The sequence below is a fragment of the Cetorhinus maximus genome, chromosome 24, assembly GCF_964194155.1.
Source record: "Cetorhinus maximus chromosome 24, sCetMax3.hap1.1, whole genome shotgun sequence".
NCBI classification, from domain to species: domain Eukaryota; kingdom Metazoa; phylum Chordata; class Chondrichthyes; order Lamniformes; family Cetorhinidae; genus Cetorhinus; species Cetorhinus maximus.
This window is the reverse complement of record NC_135902.1, coordinates 18039575-18060631: the sequence shown is the minus strand read 5'-3', so window position 1 is coordinate 18060631 and position 21057 is coordinate 18039575. Positions and strand designations below refer to the sequence as shown.

The following is a 21057-nucleotide window of genomic DNA, read 5'->3' as shown; positions in this document are numbered from 1 at the left end:
TTATCCAGCCCCCTCATGATTTTGAACACCTCTATAAAATCTCCTCTTAGTCTTCTCCTCTCCAAGGAGAACAGTCCCAACCTCTCCAATCTATCTTCATACCTCAAGCTTCTCATCCCTGGAACCATTCTTGTAAACCACTTCTGCACTCTCTCCAATGCATCCACATCCTTCCTATAGTTTGGTGTCCAGGACAGTACACAATACTCCAGCTGAGGTCTAACTTGTATCTTACATAAATTCAGCATAACCTCCTTGTTTTTGTACTCTATGCCCCTATTAATAAAGCCCAGGATACTATATGCTTTATTAACTGCACTCTCCACCTGTCCTGCCACCTTCAATGATCTATGCACATTTACACTCAGGTGCTTTTATTCCTGTACCCCCTTAACAATTGTACCCCTTACTTTATATTGACTGTCCATGCTCTTCCTATCAAAATGCATCACCTCACACTTCTCCACATTGAACTTCATCTGCCACCTATCTGCCCACTCCACCAACTTGTCTATGTCCTTTCGAAGCTCTGCTAAGCTCCGTCATTTAATAAGATCATGGCTGATCTGATAGTAACCTCAATTCTGCATCCCGCCCATCCCCAACAACCTATCACCTCCTTGCTTCCCAAGAATCTATCCACCTCTGCGTTAAAAATATTCAAAGACTCTGCTTCCACCGCCTTATCAGGAAAAGAGCTCCAAAGACTCACGACGCTCAGAGAAAAATTTTTGCCTCATCTCCGTATTAAATGGGCGACCTCTTATTTTTAAACAGTGACCCCTAGTTCTAGATTCTCCCACAAGAGGAAACATCCTCTCCACATCCATCCTGTCAACTGCCCTCAGGATCTTATATGTTTCAATCAAGTCTGCACTGTCCTCCTCACAGTTTACAATGCTTCCAAGTTTCGTATCATCCGCAAACTTTGAAATTGTCCCCTGCCCACCAAGATCTAGATCATTAATACATTTCAGGAAAAGCTGGGGTGGATTCGGGACCTGCCCCCTTGCCCTACCCATGGTGAAGATCATGATGCTATGGGTCAGACCTGCCTTCGGCCAAAGAGCTAAAGGAGAATAGCTGAGGGAGCCACCCTTTTGACCCGTTATGCCAATGCTGGTCTCCATATTATGAAAGGGATATAGAGAGAATGGAGTAGGTGTAATAAAAGATTTACAAGCTTTTTTTATTCATTCATGGGATATGGGCGTTGCTGGCAAGGCCAGCATTTATTGCCCATCCCTAATTGCCCTTGAGAAGATTGTGGTGAGCTGCTTTCTTGGACTGCTGCAGTCCATGTGGTGTAGGAACACCCACAGTGCTGTTAAGAAGGGAGTTCCAGGGTTTTGACCCAATGAAAGTGAAGGAACGGCAATATATTTCTAAGTCAGGATAGTGAGTGGCTTTGAGGGGAACTTCCAGGTGGTTGTGTGTCTGCTCCCCTTGCCCTCTAGATGGTAGTGGTCAGGGGTTTGGAAGGTGCTGCCGCAGGAGCCTGGGTGAGTTCCTGCAGTGCATCTTGTAGATGGTAGCTGTCAGGAAAAGCTGAACAGGCTGAGGCAGTTATCTCTAGAAGGATGACCTACTGGAGGTTGTTAAAATCATGAAGGGGTTTGACAGGGTAGACATAGAAATGTTTCCACTTGTGGGCGAGACCAAAACTAGGGTCCATAACTCTAACTCTAAGACAGTCACTAATAGGGAATTCAGGAGAAACATCTTTACACAGAAAGTGGCAAGAAGTGGAACTCACTGCCATAAGGAGTATTTGAGGTGAATAACACGGATACATTTATAGGGAAGTTGAACACATGAATGAGAAAAGAATAAGAAAGGTTAATGAGGTGAGATGAAAAGGAACTGGGGAGGAAACTCATGTGGAGCATAATCAGGGATGGAGCAGTTGGGCAGAATGGCCTCTTTCTGTGCTGAACATTCCATGCCCTGTGTCAAAAAAGCACAGTCAAGTAAGTCGAGAAGTTTCCAATATCTGCACAGCCAGGAAACAACTGGCAGTCACAAGCAGTTAACAGAAATGAACAATCTTCACTTTCCTGTTTCTTCCACCTGCTGAGTGCAAGTGTTATTTGAAACTGTTGGCTTTAGGAGTTATTGGTGTTTCTTGGCACAGATAAATAAGCAATGACCCTCGCTGCAAGGCTCGGGCTCCAGCTGACAGTGGAAGTCTGATGTGGTGTGACTAGGCGGGTCACACATAGAGGACTGCACACAATTCAATTCTCCGCTCTTCAAAGGGAACAGAGATAGGTTGGGAAAGGTGTGGCCACTAGCTGTAGTGTTAAGGTAATGAGCAGCAATGGAAGGTTAGACACGGTCTAACTCCATTGTCCAGTTAGGGGTGTTGGGTGAATGGGACTTGGCGTGGGTTAGGATATGGGCAGCAGAGTTTTGGATGAGCTCAAGTTTATGGGGCTGGGGGTGGAGGGTTGGGGGGGCGGGGAAGGGAAGGATAGGAGGTTCACCAGGAGCACATGTTGGAATGATTCCTCCCCCACCCCCTCTCCACCACCACTGCAAATGGTCCAGACACCATGTCTGCTTCCACTCACCATAACCAATTGTGGTCAATTGATAGTAGTGTCAGTTGCTGAGGATGTGTAAGAGTGGTGTGGTAGTAACACCTGGCACAGCATACCAGAGGTGTAACTCTTTCAGAGTTAAAACAATAAACTAAATTAACACAATAAGGGATAAATCAAGCACAGCCCCTAAGTCAGGTCAGCTGTAAAATATACCAGAGGTGTAGTTACACAGTGAGTAAAGGGCACCCTGCTGACCTTCATCAATTTAAATCACCAAAATGAAGCTCAGCTGGTATTTATTACAGCCAGATAAACTGTGAACCAAGGTGGATGCCAGGAAATGATTCTTTTGTACCCAGTTATTTCCTCAGTGGCTAGCACTCTCACATCTAAACCAGATGATTGTGCGTTCAAACCCTCTCTTTAGAAATTTGAGAATATAGCCTAGGCTGACAGTCCAGTGCAGTATTGAGGGAGGGCTACACAGCTGGTGGTGCAGTCTTTCAGACAAGATGATAAACCAAGGTCCCACCAGGTAGACGTAAGGGAACGCCAGGCATTATTTTGGAGAAAAGCAGCAATGTTTTCCCTGGTGCCCAAGTCAATATTTACTTCCCAACCAACATCACAGAAATAGGTTGGCTGCTTATTTATCACTTTGCTGTTTGTGGGATCTTGCTGTGCACAAATTGGCTGCCACATTTCTTAAATTACATCAGTGACTACACTTCAAAAAGTACTTCATTGGTTGCAAAGCACTTTCGGAATTCCTGAGACTGTGAAAGGTGCTATTATAAATACAGGCCTTTCTTTCCTCAAACTGCACACAACAAAGGTGACACATGGTGTAATTTTGTTGTTGGTGTATCTCTGTTGCCACTACCAGGTGCCGCATTGACACCAACAGCAAGAAGGCTGGCAATGCTTGCTAAATGCCAACACCCCGAATCTAGCAAGAACACAGCATTGCCTTTATATGGCACTTTTCACATCCTCAGGATGTCCCAGGACGCTTTGCAGCCAATGAAGTGCTTCTGAAGGGCAGTAACTGTTGCAGTGTTTGTAAATATGGCAGGCCACTTGTGCACAGCAAGATCCCATAGAGACCAATGCAATGAATGATCAGACAATCTGTTTAAGCAGTTTTAGTTTTGGCAGGATACCAGCTGCTTTGTTTTGGAAAAGGTATCATGGGATGTTTCACCTGTATGAGCAGACAGGATCTCAGTTTAACGTCTCAAATGAAAGGCATCAAATACCAAGCTGAACCACCGCACGTTATCCCGAATTGCATCTCTGTGGGTTTCTCAACAGTAACACAGCTTTGTGCATGTTATAATTAATAGCTTGCAGGTTCTGACACAAGAATAAGGAGATCACAAGACAGGCTGTTTCTGTGAATGAAGGTGTAGTATTAATTTCATTTGATATTTGGTAAAGCCCAAAATTATCATTGTCTGGAAGGAGATTAAAAATGAAACGCAATGCTGTGTACACAAATGTCTGTGGGTTGATGAACCAGAAAGAATGCTCTGTGACCCTGATGCTCCACGATTGTAAAGTGTTCCCCCTACTGGATCGTTAAGATGCTTTGAGACCAGCAGAGTTGAATGACAGGACTCCAGCCCACAGCAGCTCAGCAAATTGCCTCCCTACCTCCCACATCTCAGGTACAACACCATCCAAGTGGCCTGGTTATTCCCCCTGGGAGGTGACACCAGCATCTTTTGCCTCAGGAAAAAAGCCAGACTTGCACTGTAGAGTGCCTCCATTATCCCAGGATGCCCCTAAGCACTTTATAGCCAACAAGCTTCTTTTTGAAATGTCGGAGTTATACTGTAGGAGACAGGCAGTCAGTTCATTCACAGCAAGAGTCTTACAAACAGCAATGTGATGAAATCAGATAACCAGTCTTTTTAGTGATGTTGGTTGACGGATAAATATTGGCAAGGGCATCAGGGAGAATTCCACAGATCTTCTTTGAATAGCCCACCTGAGGGGTCATTCAGGCCTCCTTTTGGATGAGGCCATCTCCAACAATGTAGCACTCCCTCAGTACTGCACTGGAATGTCAGGCTATTTGTTCAATCCCCCTGAGTGAGAATTGAACCCTCAACTTTCTGTAACTTCACTTCCACAAATCAGTCTCCCGTCACCTTAACGAGCACCTTAACTCTCATGTGGCTTCTGGATTTTGCATCAAAATTAAACTTACCAGGGCTCAGCCCGAGGAAAGCTGAGTGTCAGCTGGAAACAGCTGTGTCCCACAGCTTCTCCCATGGTTGACAGGAACTGCATTCTGCAACTTCTGCTGTTAACTGGGACAGCACATGCTAAAGAACCAAGAGGTTCCACACAGTCATTGGAGCCAAGACTCCAGCCAGACCTGCCCCCATCCCCCAGCAGGACGCACTCCCGCTCTCCACCCAGAATCCAGCTTGCCTTTTGCCCTCTAATGCCCTGCTGGAGCTGCTTTCCTTTTAAGCTTGTTGGCCTGGAGTTATTCTCTTTGTTTGAGCAATCCTGATGGCAGCTCTGCTCTTCATGCTATATTGCTGGTGCTTCAATGGTGACGTTTCCCCAGGCTGAGGAGTCTACAACTAGCGGTCATGGTCTCAGAATAGGGCATTGGCCATTTAGGACTAAGGCGAGGTGAAATTTCTTTACTCAGGGGCTTCTGCCTCTTTGGAGTTCTCTACCCCAGAGGGTTGTTCAGTCGACGAGTATATTTATGACAGTTATCAATAGATTTTAGGCATTAAGGGAGTTAAGGAGCATGGGATTAGGGCAGGAAAATGGAACTGATGTATGAGTTCAGCTATGATCGCACTAAATGATGAAACAGGCTCAGGGACCACATGGCCTGCTCTTTTCTCTTATGTTCTTAAAGCACGTACAACAACCACAAAACACGCACACACTCTGCTTTTCCTCTTATTATTTTACTGACAGACAGAAAGGTTAAGTTTACACCACCGAGCAAACATGAATATTGTCCAATGACTGTGCCTATTACTCATTGTTTATTTACTAATGAGAAACGGGCAGTTAGCCATATCAGAATTGCCCAATTAGCCACATGTGGCTCATGTAGTGGACAGCACTATCCTTGTTCAATTGTTATCTTAAAAAGGTCACTAGTTATTAGGTTTATGACCAAGGCTGTAGGTGCTCCCACATGATTGCTCGGAAGTGTAGCAAGCAACCTGCTGGAGCAGGACCACGTGAGGAAGTTGCACTTTATCAAAGTTATTTCTGCTCTCAAAGCTTTTTTGCAAGCTTGCGTGCAGCTGGATTGAAGTTTGTCTGTTGAATGTAAATGAAGCCTTTTTTATATTCTCTTCACATGTCCTCTCGTCTGAGCACCGCCCCTCCACCCCCACTTGCCAAGCTCTGTCTGTCACACGCACAGCCTTCAGAAGCACTGCCATTGTGCCCTTAAAGAAACATCCAGCCAATGAAAAATGAAAGACTTGCATTTGCATAGTGCCTTTCACAGCCTCAGGATGTTGCAAAGAGCTTCACATGCAATTAAATACTGAAGTGCTGTCACCGCTTTGGTGTAGAGCATGTGACAGATAGCCAATGAGTGCACAGAAAGCTCCCACGAACAGCAATGGAAAATATGACCACATACAATATTTTGTTTTAGTGATGTTGGTTGAGAGGTAACTATTGAATATAAGAACATAATAAAAATAACAGGAGTAGGGCATATCCCCCCTCAAGCCTGCTCCATTATTGAATAAAATCATGGCTGAATTTCTGCAACAAGTCCATTTTCCTTGATTCCCTTAGTGCTCAAAAATCTATCAATCTTGGCCTTGAATAAACTCAATGGCTGAACACTCACAACCCTTTGTGTAGAGAATTCCAAAAATTCACAACCCTCTTGAGTGAAGAAATTTCTCCTCATCGCTGTCTTAAATGGCTTACCCCTTATACTGAGACGATGACCCCTAGTTCTAGGCTTGCCAACCAGGGGGAAACATTCTTGCAGCATCTATCTTGTCAGACTCTCGAAGAATTTTATACCTTTCAATGAGATCACCCCTCATTCTTCTAAATTACAGAGCATATAGGCCCATTCTACTCCATCTCTCATCCCAGGAATCAATCTGGTTCACCTTCGCTAATCACTGAATCACAGAATCACACAGTGCAGAAAAGGCCCTTCGGCCCATCGAGTCTGCACCGGCTAAGGTAAGTATAGCCTTGCTTAGGAAACTTAAAGAGTACTTCAAATGACATCTCATCAATATCCTAAATAATCGCAGCAAGGCATCCTTACTCAAATACTGATAATCACCTGCAATGAAAACTATCATGCTATTTGCCTTCACAAATGCTTGCAGTACCTGTTAACTTTCTGTGATGTGTACAAGGATGTCCAAATGCCTCAAGTGTATCAACTTTTACTAGTCTCCCTCCCACCTTTTAAAAGATATTCTGTTTTTCTAGGACATTGTAGGGAGCTCCCCCTGCTCTTTGAATAGTACCACGGGATCTCTTGCATCCATGTAAGACTGAAGACGGGTCCAGTACTAAACTGAAGTGTCAGCCTAGATCTCTAGTCTCAGAGGTAGGGCGTGAACCTACAACATCCTGGCTCAGAAGTGTGTGCGCTAACTGCCGAGTCATGGATGGCACCTTGGATACAGGGAAAGGGAAGGAAAACTGACTCAGTGGATAACGCCTGCAGAGAGTCAGCACAGGGGCAAATGGGCTGAACAGCCTACTCCTACACTGTACAATTCTACGATCCAATCTGCTGTGGGAGGTTAGGGGGTTCTACAAAAACAAAATGTTGCAGATGTTGGAAATCTGAAATAAAAACCGAAAATGCAGGAAATATTCTGCAGGTCAGGCAGCACCGGTGGAGGGAAAGGTCACAGACCTGAAACATTAATTCGGAGTTCTGAAGGAGAGGCGTATTTGACTCAAAACTTTGTGTGTTGGAAATGGAAAAAAGCATCTTCGAGGTCTCCCTGAAACAATGAGTTCTCCTCCAATCTCTGCAAATGCCATTTTGCTCCCTTTAATTTAAACAAGAGTTCCTTAATATCCAGTTCCCATTTTTCCTGTTCGTTTATGCTGGATTTCCCATTTTTCCTGTTTTGTTTTTCTGGATTTCACCCCATTCCTAATAACCCAAGGTTGCTGATCCCATCACAGCCTCTCCTGCAATTAAAGATGAACTTCTACAATGCTCTGTGGGCAAACCTGGAGAAAAAGATTATAGGTGCATTTTCTATTCCTGCTCCCCAGACTAGACTCACAACAAAATAGCAGTGGCCGCAGTGTACCCTGGAGGCAAGGTATCCCTAGTGCATGCACACTCTGGCAAAACCACGCAAAGGGTACAGCGGTTTCTTGTATGCGTTTACTATTTTCTATGTGCAGGGGGATTGTGAATATTCTAACCAGCGTTATTTATTTATTCATGGGGTGTGGCCATCACTGGCAAGGTATTACCTCTTCCCAATTGCCCTTGAGAAGACAGTGGAGACAACCAAGCAGCTTGCTAGGCCATTTCAGAGCGCAGTTAAGAGTCAACCACATTGCTGTGGGTCTGGAGTCACATATAGGCCAGACCAGGTAAGGACAGCAGATTTCTTTTGCTAAAGGACATTGGCAATCCGGTAGTTTCACTTTCACCATTACTGAGAGTAACTTTTTGTTCCAGATTTATTTAATTAATGGAATTTAAATTCCCCAGCTACCGTGGTGGGACTTAAACTCACGTCTCTGGATTAGTCGTCCAGTAATAATAACTACTACACCGAATGTCCAGTGAATTATTGACCAATTGCTGTGTTGTATGACCAAATGGCAGGAGATTATCTGATGCCACCTCCTGGAATACACCAGAGTTGACATTTCCACACTGAAGCTTGGTTCCACAGACACGCATTACACTCCAATACCTCACCCAAGGGGTGAGCTTTAGGCCTGCCGATTGAGTGGGATACAAGGGTAGGGCGAGTGTGACTGGGATACAAGGGTAGGGCGAGTGTGAGTGGGATACAAGGGTAGGGCGAGTGTGAGTGGGATACAAGGATAGGGCGAGTGTGAGTGGGATACAAGGATAGGGCGAGTGTGAGTGGGATACAAGGATAGGGCGAGTGTGAGTGGGATACAAGGGTTGGGCGAGTGTGAGTGGGATACAAGGGTAGGGCGAGTGTGAGTGAGATACAAGGGTAGGGCGAGCGTGACTGGGATACAAGGATAGGGCGAGCGTGACTGGGATACAAGGATAGGGCGAGTGTGAGTGGGATACAAGGATAGGGCAAGTGTGAGTGGGATACAAGGATAGGGCGAATGTGAGTGGGATACAAGGATAGGGCGAGTGTGAGTGGGATACAAGGATAGGGCGAGTGTGAGTGGGATACAAGGATAGGGCGAGTGTGAGTGGGATACAAGGATAGGGCGAGTGTGAGTGGGATACAAGCATAGGGCGAGTGTGAGTGGGATACAAGGGCAGGGCGAGTGTGAGTGGGATACAAGGGTTGGGCGAGTGTGACTGGGATACAAGGGGAGGGCGAGTGTGACTGGGATACAAGGGGAGGGCGAGTGTGACTGGGATACAAGGATAGGGCGAGTGTGAGTGGGATACAAGGGTAGGACGAGTGTGAGTGGGATACAAGGATAGGACGAGTGTGAGTGGGATACAAGGGGAGGGCGAGTGTGAGTGGGATACAAGGGTAGGGCGAGTGTGAGTGGGATACAAGGGTAGGACGAGTGTGAGTGGGATAAAAGGGGAGGGCGAATGTGAGTGGGATACAAGGATAGGGCGAGTGTGAGTGGGATACAAGGATAGGGCGAGTGTGAGTGGGATACAAGGATAGGGCGAGTGTGAGTGGGATACAAGGGGAGGGCGAGTGTGAGTGGATACAAGGGGAGGGTGAGTGTGAGTGGGATACAAGGGGAGGGCGAGTGTGAGTGGGATACAAGGGGAGGGCGAGTGTGAGTGGGATACAAGGGGAGGGCGAGTGTGAGTGGGATACAAGGGGAGGGCGAGTGTGAGTGGCCTCCTCATCATATAGGTTATGGGTGCCCATAAAATCCTCACACCATTATCGGACTAGATATCCTATTCGCTGCTATAAAGATGGTTGCAGCCTTTGAAGAAATGTTCAGGTCCTGTTAAATCCGCCTGAGGATCCTTGCGCCCTCCCAAGTGGGGGAAGATGCAGAAATAACAATCACACCCAAAGCTATTAAACCACACATCCTGGCCCACACATGAGGCAGGAGGCACTGAATAAGGATCGGAAACATGAACTGATTGGTATTTTCTCTCTCCCTATCACAGAGCTCCAATCACAGCCCTGGCTCAAATCAGCCATTCATCACCAATGAAGGAGCAGCTATTTCTTTCAATGATTACTGTCATCATGTGAAATGGAGGCTGGAGGAATTATTCTCCAGAAGGGAATTTAACACATTGTAAGCACAACAATGGCACATTTCTTGAAGCCTCTGAAGCGAGAGGCCGCTTCACTGCACCACCTGGCTCAGACCCTCCAAGCCAGGCCCAGTTTCAGATGATATAACTGTTCAGCTCAAAAATAGGTTACAAAATTATGGCAACAGGAGGCACCTTGGAATTGTCAATGTTAAACAGATAACATAAATGCAAATTGCTGGGTTCACCGAGTTATCAACCTTAAGGCTGTAATTACAATGTGACAAGTCAAAAGGTATAAATGTGGATACAGGAATTTATAATGCAGAAACTTGACAGGAAGTGCAGATGTCAAAATGTTTAATAATAAAATATAATATTATAATAATATACAAGAAATACAAATGTTATCCAGTCAACCCCATAGGATAAACGCACACCTGTCCATAAAACATAGGAGCAGAAGTAGGCCATTCGGCCCATTGAGTCCGCTCTGCCATTCAATGAGGTCATAGCTGATCTGATAATCCTCAACTCCACTTTCCTGCCTTTCCCTCGTTACCCTTGATTCCCTTACTAATTAAAAATCTGTCTATCTCAGCCTTGAATATACTTAATGACCCAGCCTCTACAGCCCTCTGCGGTAAAGAATTCCACAGATTCGCTATCTGCTGAGAGAAGAAATTCCTCCTCATCTCCATTTTAAATGGATGCCCCTTACTCTGAGGTTATGCCCTCTGGTCCTAGACTCTCCCACAAGAGGAAACAACCTCTCAGCATCTACCCTGTCAGGCCCCCTAAGAATCTTATATGTTTCAATAAGGTCGCCTCTCATTCTTCTAAACTCCAATGAGTACAGGCCCAACCTACTCAACCTCTCCTCATAAGAAAATCCCTCCGTACCCGGGATCAACCTAGTGAACCTTCTCTGGTCTGCCTCCAATGCCAGTATATCTTTCCTAAGATAAGAAGATAAGGGGACCAAAACTGTTCATAGTATTCTAGGTGTGGTCTAACTAGTGCCTTCTATAGTTTTAGCAAGACTTCCCTACTTTTATAATCCATTCCCTTTGAAATAAATGCCAACATTCCATTTCCCTTCCCTATTACCTGTTGAACTTGTATGTTAGCTTTTTGTGATTCATGCACAAGGACTCCCAAATCTCTCTGTGCTGCAGCCTTCTGCAGTCTTTCTCCATTTAAGTAACGTTCAGCTCCTCTATTCTTCCTGCCAAAGTGCCTAACCTCACATTTTCCCATATTATATTCCATCTGCCACTTTTTTGCCTACTCAACCTGTCTATATCCCTCTGTAGACTCCTTGTGTCATCCTCACCATTTGCCTTCCCACCTATTTTTCTATCAACCGCAAACTTGGCGATAGTACATTCACTTCCCTCATTCAAGCCATTAATGTATGTTATAAATAATTGAGGCCCCAGCACTGATCCCTGTGGCACTTCACTAGTTACAGGTTGCCATCCCGAAAATGCCCCCCTTATCCCAACTCTCTGTCTTCTATTAGCTACCCAATCCTTTATATATGCTAATGTACGGAGGGCAGGGAAAATGGGGGCACAGGTGCCAATCGTTCCCAATACTGGCAGCCTCCAACACGATGGATAAGGTACGAGATTAAAAGGAGTAATGTGCTCATTACATCTGAGCAGTCTTAACATACAGTAACACTGAACATAATCCACAACCATGGTTTAAAAAAAGGTACTTTAGATAGCTTGCAGATTCAGCAAAAAACATTGTGCATCGAAATCACAAAGCCATTCACACACGATGAAATCACAGTGGTCATTTTGTGCACAGCAAGATCCCAATGAGATGAATGAACAGTTAGCCAGATTATTGTAGGGGGCGGTGGAGGTGCGGGTGAATGCTGACCACAATCGCAAACAAATTCTCTGATCTTCTTTGTATAATGGTACTTCTCTGTAAAGCTCCTGTTCTACTGGGGAAAGAGCAGACACAACCTCAGTTTGAAGTCTCATTTGAAGAGAAGCACCTCTGACAATGCAGCACTCCCTCAGTGTTGTTCTGGTGTGTCAGCCTGTGCTCAAGTCACAGAACCATAGAATTGTTATAACCCAGGAGGCAATTCAGCCCATCGTGCCTGCACCAGTTCTCCGAATGAGCAATTCCCTTAGTGCCATTCTCTCACCTTCTCCCTGTAACCCTGCAAGTTCTTCCTTTTCAGATAACTGTCTAATTCCCTTTTGAATGCCTCGATTGAATGTGCCTCCACCACACTCTCAGGCTGTGCATCTTAGATCCTAACCACTCACTGCGTGAAAAAGTTTTACCTCATGTCGCTTTTGCTTCTTTTGTCAATTACTTTAAATATGTGCTCTCTCGTTCTCGATCCTTTCATAAATAGGAACAGTTTCATCCTATCGATTCTGTCCAGATCCCTCACGATTTTGAATACCTCTATCAAATCTCCTCTCAGCCATCTCTTCTCCAAGGAAAACAGTCCTAACTTCTCCAATCTATCTTCATAACTGAAGTTCCTCATCACTGGAACCATTCTCATGAATCTTTTCTGCAGTCTCTCCAATGCCTTCATATCCTTCCTAAAGTGCGGGACACAGAACTGGATGCAATACTCCAGCTGAGGCTGAACTAGTGTGTTGTACAAGTTCAACAAAGTCTCCTTGCTCTTGAACTCAATGCTTTGAATAATAAAGCCTAGGATACTATATGCTTTATTAACCGAACTCTCAGCCTGTCTTGCCACCTTCAATGACAAGCCCCGGATAGGGTTTGAATGGGAGAAACTATTTCCTGTTGTATGAGAATCAGGAACATTATCTTAAAATTAAAGCTAGGCTAGTCAGAGGAGCAAAATCAGGAAGCACTCTTTCTCCAAAAAGTCTGTAGATTGTGAAGGGATAATTAGAGCCTTCAAGATTGAAAATCGATAGATTTTAGTTAGCTAAGGGTGTCAAGAAATATGGAGCCAAGGCAGGAAAATGGAGTTGAGGTATATCGGCCATGATTGAATAGCAGAGAGGGCTCGAGGAGCAGAATGGTCCCCTCCTGTTCCTTCTGACTCAAGGCTTAAGTGTACACTATCAACCGGGCCAAGCTGACACCTCAGCAAAGGAGCAGGACTGTCTCTGCGCATACTCTTAAGAGCACAGGGCCAATCAGTGTCTACCCAGAGGCTGGGAAAGACTCTCCTGAATAAGAGGATGACGTAATGTGAACCCCAGCCACAGACAATGCACCTTCACGCTATTGTAAATTGACAATAGCTCTCGGAACTGAGCAAAGCGCAGCTCGAAGTGAAACAGAATCTGGGTTAGGCTTGGGAATTCCAGGTGAACTTTGGAGTTGAAACAACTTCATTGCCTGAAGGTGTCACATTAGCCTGCGAATGGCATACAGCTTCCATAGTTAGCAAAGGGCCTTTCCTCCGGTTACAGTCTCAGAGTTCTCAATGAACTGCCAGGCCCATGACATCATTGATCTGTGGCCACTCACTGACACTTAGTTGTGAAAGGACCGTGGAGGGATCAAAGTGGAGCCTCGTTACTAGGCCACTTTTCTAAGGCCCCAGCGCTGGCCCGCAGCCCAGTCTCTGTAAAAGAGCCTGTGTTTGAAATTCAGGAAGATGGTGGCGGGGGAGGGGCGCTCCACTGGCTTGGCAGCGATTGGCAAAGTTTGCATCACTCCCTGGATGTCAGTCATCACCAGGAGCTCATTCATGATTACTTTTCCACCAGAATAAACAGGAAGCTTGTACAGTTATTGCAACAAGTGTTGTGACAGACACGTCAAGCACAGGGATAGTAACTCAGCAGTCACACAGTGAGTGATCCTTACCCTGAATAAACAGTGACTCTGTACAGTTACACAGTGAGTGATCTTTACTCTGACTCTGCACAGTTACACAGTGAGTGATCCTTACCCTGAATAAACAGTGACTCTGTACAGTTACACAGTGAGTGATCTTTACTCTGACTCTGCACAGTTACACAGTGAGCGATCCTTACCCTGAATAAACAGTGACTCTATACAGTTACACAGTGAATGAGTGAGTGACCTTTACCCTGAATAAACAGTGAATCTGCACAGTTACACAGTGAGCGATCCTTACCCTGAATAAACAATGACTCTACACTCACACAGAGTGATCCCTACCCTAAATAAACAGTGAATCTATACAGTTACAGTGAGTAACTCTTACCCTGAACAGTGACTCTGTACAGTCACACAGTGAGTAACCCTTGCTCTGAGTAAAGTGACTCTGTACAGTTACACAGTGAGTGAGCCTTACCCTGAATAAACAGTTGCTCTGTGTAGTTTCACAGTGAGTAACCCTTACCCTGAATAAAGTGACTCCGTACAGTTACACAGTGACTAAAACTTACCATGCTGAAGAAACAATGTGTTCAGTTACACGATAAGTGACTTTCACCATTAACAGCAGCACTGTAGTGTTACACCCCACAATAAATAGAGCCATCAGCCATTTGTGATCAATGACATCACACGCTGGCCAATCAATCAGTCTTTGTAGATGAGAAATTAGATTTTTAATTGATACATCGTCAACTGATACTTTTGTCCATGTATATATATTTAAAATTCTAACATAAAAGTTTGAAAGCGTTCCACTGCATTTTTTTCCCTGTCATAGTGGGGTAGCAATGTCGTAGACCTGGGACAGCCTGATGAATTCAATATGCTCATGGAATGCCAAAGCAGTCAACTTAACCAAAGAGTCTTCAGTTAGAAATAGGATGCATCTCCCTCATACCTGCTGCGTCTTTTCAGCTTAACCATTGGCGATATTCTCATTGTAAACATGCATGCAGGGGAAAGGGTAAAACACTTCTATCCTGAGCTGAAATAACACAGTTATTTTATAACTGACATAACTCAGCCTCAAATACTTCATAAAAATACCTGGAAAAACTCAGCAGGTCTGGCAGCATCTGCGGAGAGGAACACAGTTGACGTTTCGAGTCCATATGACTCTTCAATAGAACTAAGTAAAAATAGAAAAGAGGTGAAATATAAGCTGGTTTAAGGGGTGGGGGGGGGTGGAACAGGTAGAGCTGGATAGAGGGCCAGTGAAAGGTGGAGATAACCAAAAGATGTCATAGACAAAAGGACAAAGAGGTGTTGAAGGTGGTGATATTATCTAAGGAATGTGCTAATTAAGGGTAGAAAGCAGGACAAGCAAGGTACAGATAGCCCTAGTGGGGGTGGGGTGAAGGGAAGGGATCGAAATATGCTAAAAGGTAGAGATAAAACAATGGATGGAAATACATTTTACATACATACAGAGACCAAGCGCAGACTGGGTGACCGCTTTGTGGAACACCTTCAGTCTGTCCGCAAGCATGACCCAGACCTCCCTGTCGCTTGCCATTTCAACACTCCACCCTGCTCTCATGCCCACATGTCCGTCCTTGGCCTGCTGCATTGTTCCAGTGAAGCTCAACGCAAACTGGAGGAACAGCACCTCATCTTCCGACTAGGCACTTTACAGCCTTCCGGACTGAATATTGAGTTCAACAATTTTAGATCATGAACACTCTTCTCCATCCCCACCCCCTTTCCGATCCCCCTTTTTTCCCAATAATTTATATAGATTTTTCATTTCCCACCTATTTCCATTATTTTTAAATGTATTTCCATCCATTGTTTTATCTCTACCTTTTAGCCTATTTCGATCCCTTCCCCACCCCCACTAGGACTATCTGTACCTTGCTTGGAAATAGGTGGGGAAAGAAGAATCTATATAAATTATTGAAAAAAAAACGGGTGGGGGGGGGAAAAGAAACGGGGTGGGGATGGGGGGAGGGGGAGTTTAAGATCTAAAGTTGTTGAATTCAATATTCAGCCCAGAGGGCTGTAAAGTGCCTAGTTGGAAGATGAGGTGCTGTTCCTCCAGTTTGCGTTGGGCTTCACTGGAACAATGCAGCAAGCCAAGGACAGACATGTTGGCAAGAGAACAGGGTGGAGTGTTAAAATGGCAAGCGACAGGGAGGTTTGGGTCTTTCTTGCGGACAGACCGCAGGTGTTCCGCAAAACGGTCGCCCAGTTTGCGTTTGGTCTCTCCAATGTAGAGAAGCATTTCACTTGCATTTCCCCTAACTTAGTGGCCCAAACACTCCTTTCAAGTGAAGCAGCATTTCACTTGCATTTCCCCTAACTTAGACCACGCAGAAGATGCAACACCTGCCCCTTCACTTCCTCTCTCCTCACCGTCCAAGGGCCCAAACACTCCTTTCAAGTGAAGCAGCATTTCACTTGCATTTCCCCTAACTTAGTCTACTGCATTCGTTGCTCCCAATGCGGTCTCCTCTACATTGGAGAGACCAAACGCAAACTGGGCGACCGTTTTGCGGAACACCTGCGGTCTGTCCGCAAGAAAGACCCAAACCTCCCTGTCGCTTGCCATTTTAACACTCCACCCTGTTCTCTTGCCCACATGTCTGTCCTTGGCTTGCTGCATTGTTCCAGTGAAGCCCAACGCAAACTGGAGGAACAGCACCTCATCTTCCGACTAGGCACTTTACAGCCCTCTGGGCTGAATATTGAATTCAACAACTTTAGATCTTAAACTCCCCCTCCCCCCATCCCCACCCCGTTTCTTTTCCCCCCCCCACCCGTTTTTTTTTTTCAATAATTTATATAGATTCTTCTTTCCCCACCTATTTCCATTATTTTTAAATCTAAAACTAAAACCTTTAGTCTTTCCACCCCACCCCCACTAGAGCTGTACTTTAAATATCCTGTTTTCCATTCTTAATTAGCACTTTTCTCAGACAAAGACCACCACCTTCAACACCTCTTTGACCCTTTTGTCTCTGACATCGTTTGATTATCTGCTCACACCACACCCTCAATGGGTCTCTTCCCCCCCCACCCCACCCACCTTAAACCAATTTATATTTCTCCCTTGTTGAAACTATGCTGCAGTTCTGCCGAAGGGCCATGAGGGCTCGAAACATTGACTGATTTCTTCTCCGCCGATGCTGCCAGACTTGCTGAGTTTTTCCAGGTAATTCTGTTTTTATTTTGTTTTGGATTTCCAGCATCCGCAGTAGCTTTTAGCTTTTTGTTTGTACCTTGCTTGTCCTGCTTTCTACCCTTAATTAGCACATTCCTTAGATAATATCACCACCTTCAACACCTCTTTGTCCTTTTGTTTGTGACAGCTTTTGGTTATCTCCACCTATCACTGGCCCTCTATCCAGCTCTTCTTGTCCAAATCCCCCCCCTTAAACCAGCTTATATTTCACCTCTTTTCTATTTTTAGTTAGTTCTGTTGAAGAGTCATACGGACTCGAAACGTTAACTGTGTTCCTCTCCGCAGATGCTGCCAGACCTGCTGAGCTTTTCTAGGTATTTTTATTTTTGTTTTGGATTTCCAGCATCCGCAGTTTTTTTGCTTTTGTCTCAAATACTTCATGCCTTGGTAATGGCGGGGTGGGGGTGATGTGTGGAAACAAGGAGAAGAGAGATAAATGGGAAATAAATTGGTGTCAGTCTCTGCTCATTTGGAAGCATGCCTGGCTCTTGACATGAGTCCAAATCAAACTCCAGAGCCTTGAACACATAATCTATGTTGATGGTCCAGTGCAAAACTGTAGAAATGCAGCACTGTTGCAAGTGCTGTATTTTAGACAAAACAGTTTACATTGAAGCCCCATCTGCCCTCTCAAGTGGATGAGAATGATTCCACCAAATATTTCAAAAAGAGTAGAGTTCTCCCCAGTGTCCCGACCAATATATATCCCTCAACACCACTGAAACAGATGACCTGATCACATTGCTGTTTGTGGGAGCGTGCAGTGCACAAATTGGCTGATGAGTTTCCTACATTACAACACTGACTACACTTCAAAAGTACTTAATTGACTGTAAAGCACTTTGGGGCATCGTGAGGCTGTGAAATGTACTGTAGAAAGGCAAGTTCTAAATGCAAGAAGCATTGTAAATTTCTTCACAGGCTTTTGGAGATCAACTTACACTTAACGAGAGAGAGAGAGAGAGCGAGAGAGAGTGAGCGAGAGAGCGCGAGCGGGAGAGTGGGAGAGCGAATGAGTGAGAGGGAGAGAGTGAATGAGAGAGAGAGAGACAGAGTGAATGAGAGAGAGAGAGAGACAGCGAATGAGAGAGAGCGAGAGAGAGAGAGGGAACGAATGAGGGCGAGAGAGAGTGAGCGGGAGAGAGGTCTCTGGTTGCATGGGGAGGTGATGGCGTCGTGGTACTGTAACTGGGCTGAAAATCCAGAGATCCAGGGTAATACCCCAGGGGCCCGGGTTTGAATCCTACCATGGGAGATGGAGGAATTTGAATTCAATAAAAACAGGGAATTAAAAGTCTAATGATGACCATGAAACCATTGTTGTAAAAACCCATCTGATTCACTAATATCCTTTAGGGAAGGAAATCTGCTGTCCTCACCTGGTCTGGCCTACAAGTAATTCCAGGTCCGCAGTAATGTGGTTGGTTCTTAAATGCCCTCGGAAATGGCCTAGCAATCCACTCTCAGTTATGTCAAACCGCTACAAAGTCATTGACCTAGACATCAGAAATAGCAATGGCAAACCCAGCCCTTTCGACCCTGCAAAGTCCTCCTTACTAACATCTGGGGGGAGCTGTCTCACAGACTAGTCAAGCAACAGCCTGACATAGTCATTCTCACAACTTGGAGGAAGCACTGAGGGTGGCAAGCACACAGAATGTACTCTGGGTTGGGGACTTCAATGTCCATCATCAAGAGTGGTTCGGTAGCACCACCACAGATCGAGCTGGCTGAGTCCCAAGGCACATAGCTGCTAGACTGGGTCTGTGGCAGGTGGTGAGGGAGCTAACAAAAGGGAAAAAAATACTGGAGCTCATCCTCACCAACCTGCCTGTGCACGGATGCATCTGGCCATGACAGTATTGGTAGGAGTGACCACCGCACAGTCCTTGTGAAATTCCATCTTCAGATTGAGGATACCCTCCATCATGTTTGTGTGACACAACCACCGTGATAAATGGGATAGATGTCGAACAGATCCAGCAACTCAAGATTGGGCATCCATGAGATACTGTGGGCCATCAGCAGAAGCAGAATTGTACTCAACCGCAATCTGTAACCTCATGGCCCAGCATATCCCCCACTCTACCATTATCATCAAGCCAGGGATCAACACTGGTACAATGAAGAGTGCAGGGGGGCAAGACAAGAGCAGCACCAGGCATACCTAAAAATGAGGTGCCAACCTGGTGAAGCTACAGCACAGGGCTACTTGCATGCCAAACAGCATAAGCAACGAGTGATAGACAGAGCTAAGTGATTCCACAAACAACGGATAAGATCTAAGCTCTGTAGTCCTGCCACATCCAGTCGTGAAGGGTGGTGGACAATTAAACAACTCACTGGAGGAGGGGGCTCCACAAATATCCCCATCCTCAATGATGGAGGAGCCCAGCATATCCCCCACTCTACCAGCACATCAATGCAAAAGTTAAGGCTGAAGCATTCACAACAATCTTCAGCCAGGAGTGCCAAGTGGATGATCCATCTTGGCTTCCTTTGGAGGCCTCCAGCATCACAGATGCCAGTCTTCAGCCAATTTAATTCACTCCACGTGACATAGTACTGAAGACTTGTGCTCCAGAACTTGCTGCATCTCTAGCCAAGCTTTTCTAGTACAGCTACAACACTGGCATCTACCCAGCTATGTGTAAAATTGCCCAGGTATGTCCTGTGCACAAAAAGCAGGACAAATCCAACCTGGCCAAGTACCGCCCCATCAGTCTACTCTCGATCATCAGTAAAGTGATGGAAGGGGATCATCAACAGTGCTATCAAGCGGCACTCGCTTAGCAATAACCTGCTCACTGATGCACAGCTTAGGTTCCACCAGGGCCGCTCACCTCTTGACCTCATTACAGCCTTGGTTCAAACATGGGCAAAAGAGCTGAACTCCTGAGGTGAGGTGACAGTGACTGCCCTTGACATCAAGGCAGCATTTGACCAAGTGTGGTATCAAGGAGCCCTAGCAAAACTGGGGTCAATGGGAATTGGGGGGAAACTCACCGCTGGCTGGTGTCATACCTAGCACAAAGGAAGATGGTTGTGGTTGTTGGAGCTCAAACATCTCAATTCCAGGACATCACTGCAGGAGTTCCTCAGGGTAGTGTTCTCGGCCCAACCATCTTCAGCTGCTTTATCAATGACCTTCCTTCCATCATAAGGTCAGAAGTGGGGATGTTTGCTGATGTTTGCACAATGTTCAGCATCATTTGCAACTCCTCAGATACTGAAACAGTCCATGTCCAAATGCAGCAAGACCTGGACAATATCCAGGCTTGGGCTGACAAGTAGCAAGTAATATTTGTACCACACAAGTGCCAGGCAACGACCATCTCCAACAAGAGAGAATCGAGCCATTGCCCCTTGACATTCAATAGCATTACCATTGCTGAATTCCCCACTATCAGCATCCTGGGGGCTACCATTAACCAGAAGCTGAACTGGACTAGCCATATAAATACTGTGGCTACAAGAGCAGGTCAGAGGCTAAGAATCCTGTGGCGAGTAACTCACCTCCTGACTCCCCAAAGCCTGTCCACCATCTACAAGGCACAAGTCAGGAGTGTGATGGAATACTCCCCACTTGCCTAGATAGTGCAGCTCTCACAACACTCAAGAAGCTCAACACCACCCAGGATAAAGCAGCCAGCTTGATTGGCACCCCATCCACAAACATTCTCTCTCTGCACCACTGACAAACAGTGGCAGCAGTGTGTACCATCTACCAGATGCATTGCAAGAATTCACCAAGGCTCCTTAGGCAGCACCTTCCAAACCCACAACCGCTACCATCTAGAAGGACAAGGGCAGCAGATAGATGGGAACACCACCACCTGGAAGCTCCCCTCCAAGTCACTCACCATCCTGACTTGGAAATATATCACCGTCCCTTCATTGTTGCTGGAATCCTGGAACTCCTTTCTTAACTGCACTGAGGGTGCACCTACACCATATAGACTGCAGCGGTTCAAGAAGGCAACCTTCTCAAGGGCTATTAAGGATGGGCAATAAATGCTGGCCTAGCCAGCGATGCTCAC

The 21057-nt window shown here is 45.6% G+C and overlaps 1 protein-coding gene across 2 annotated transcripts in view; it reads right to left on the bottom strand.

Annotated features, from left to right (window-relative positions):
- caskin2b (CASK interacting protein 2b) overlaps window positions 1-21057 on the bottom strand; it is a 421869-nt gene that overhangs the window by 322012 nt on the left and 78800 nt on the right. The window lies entirely within an intron of this gene.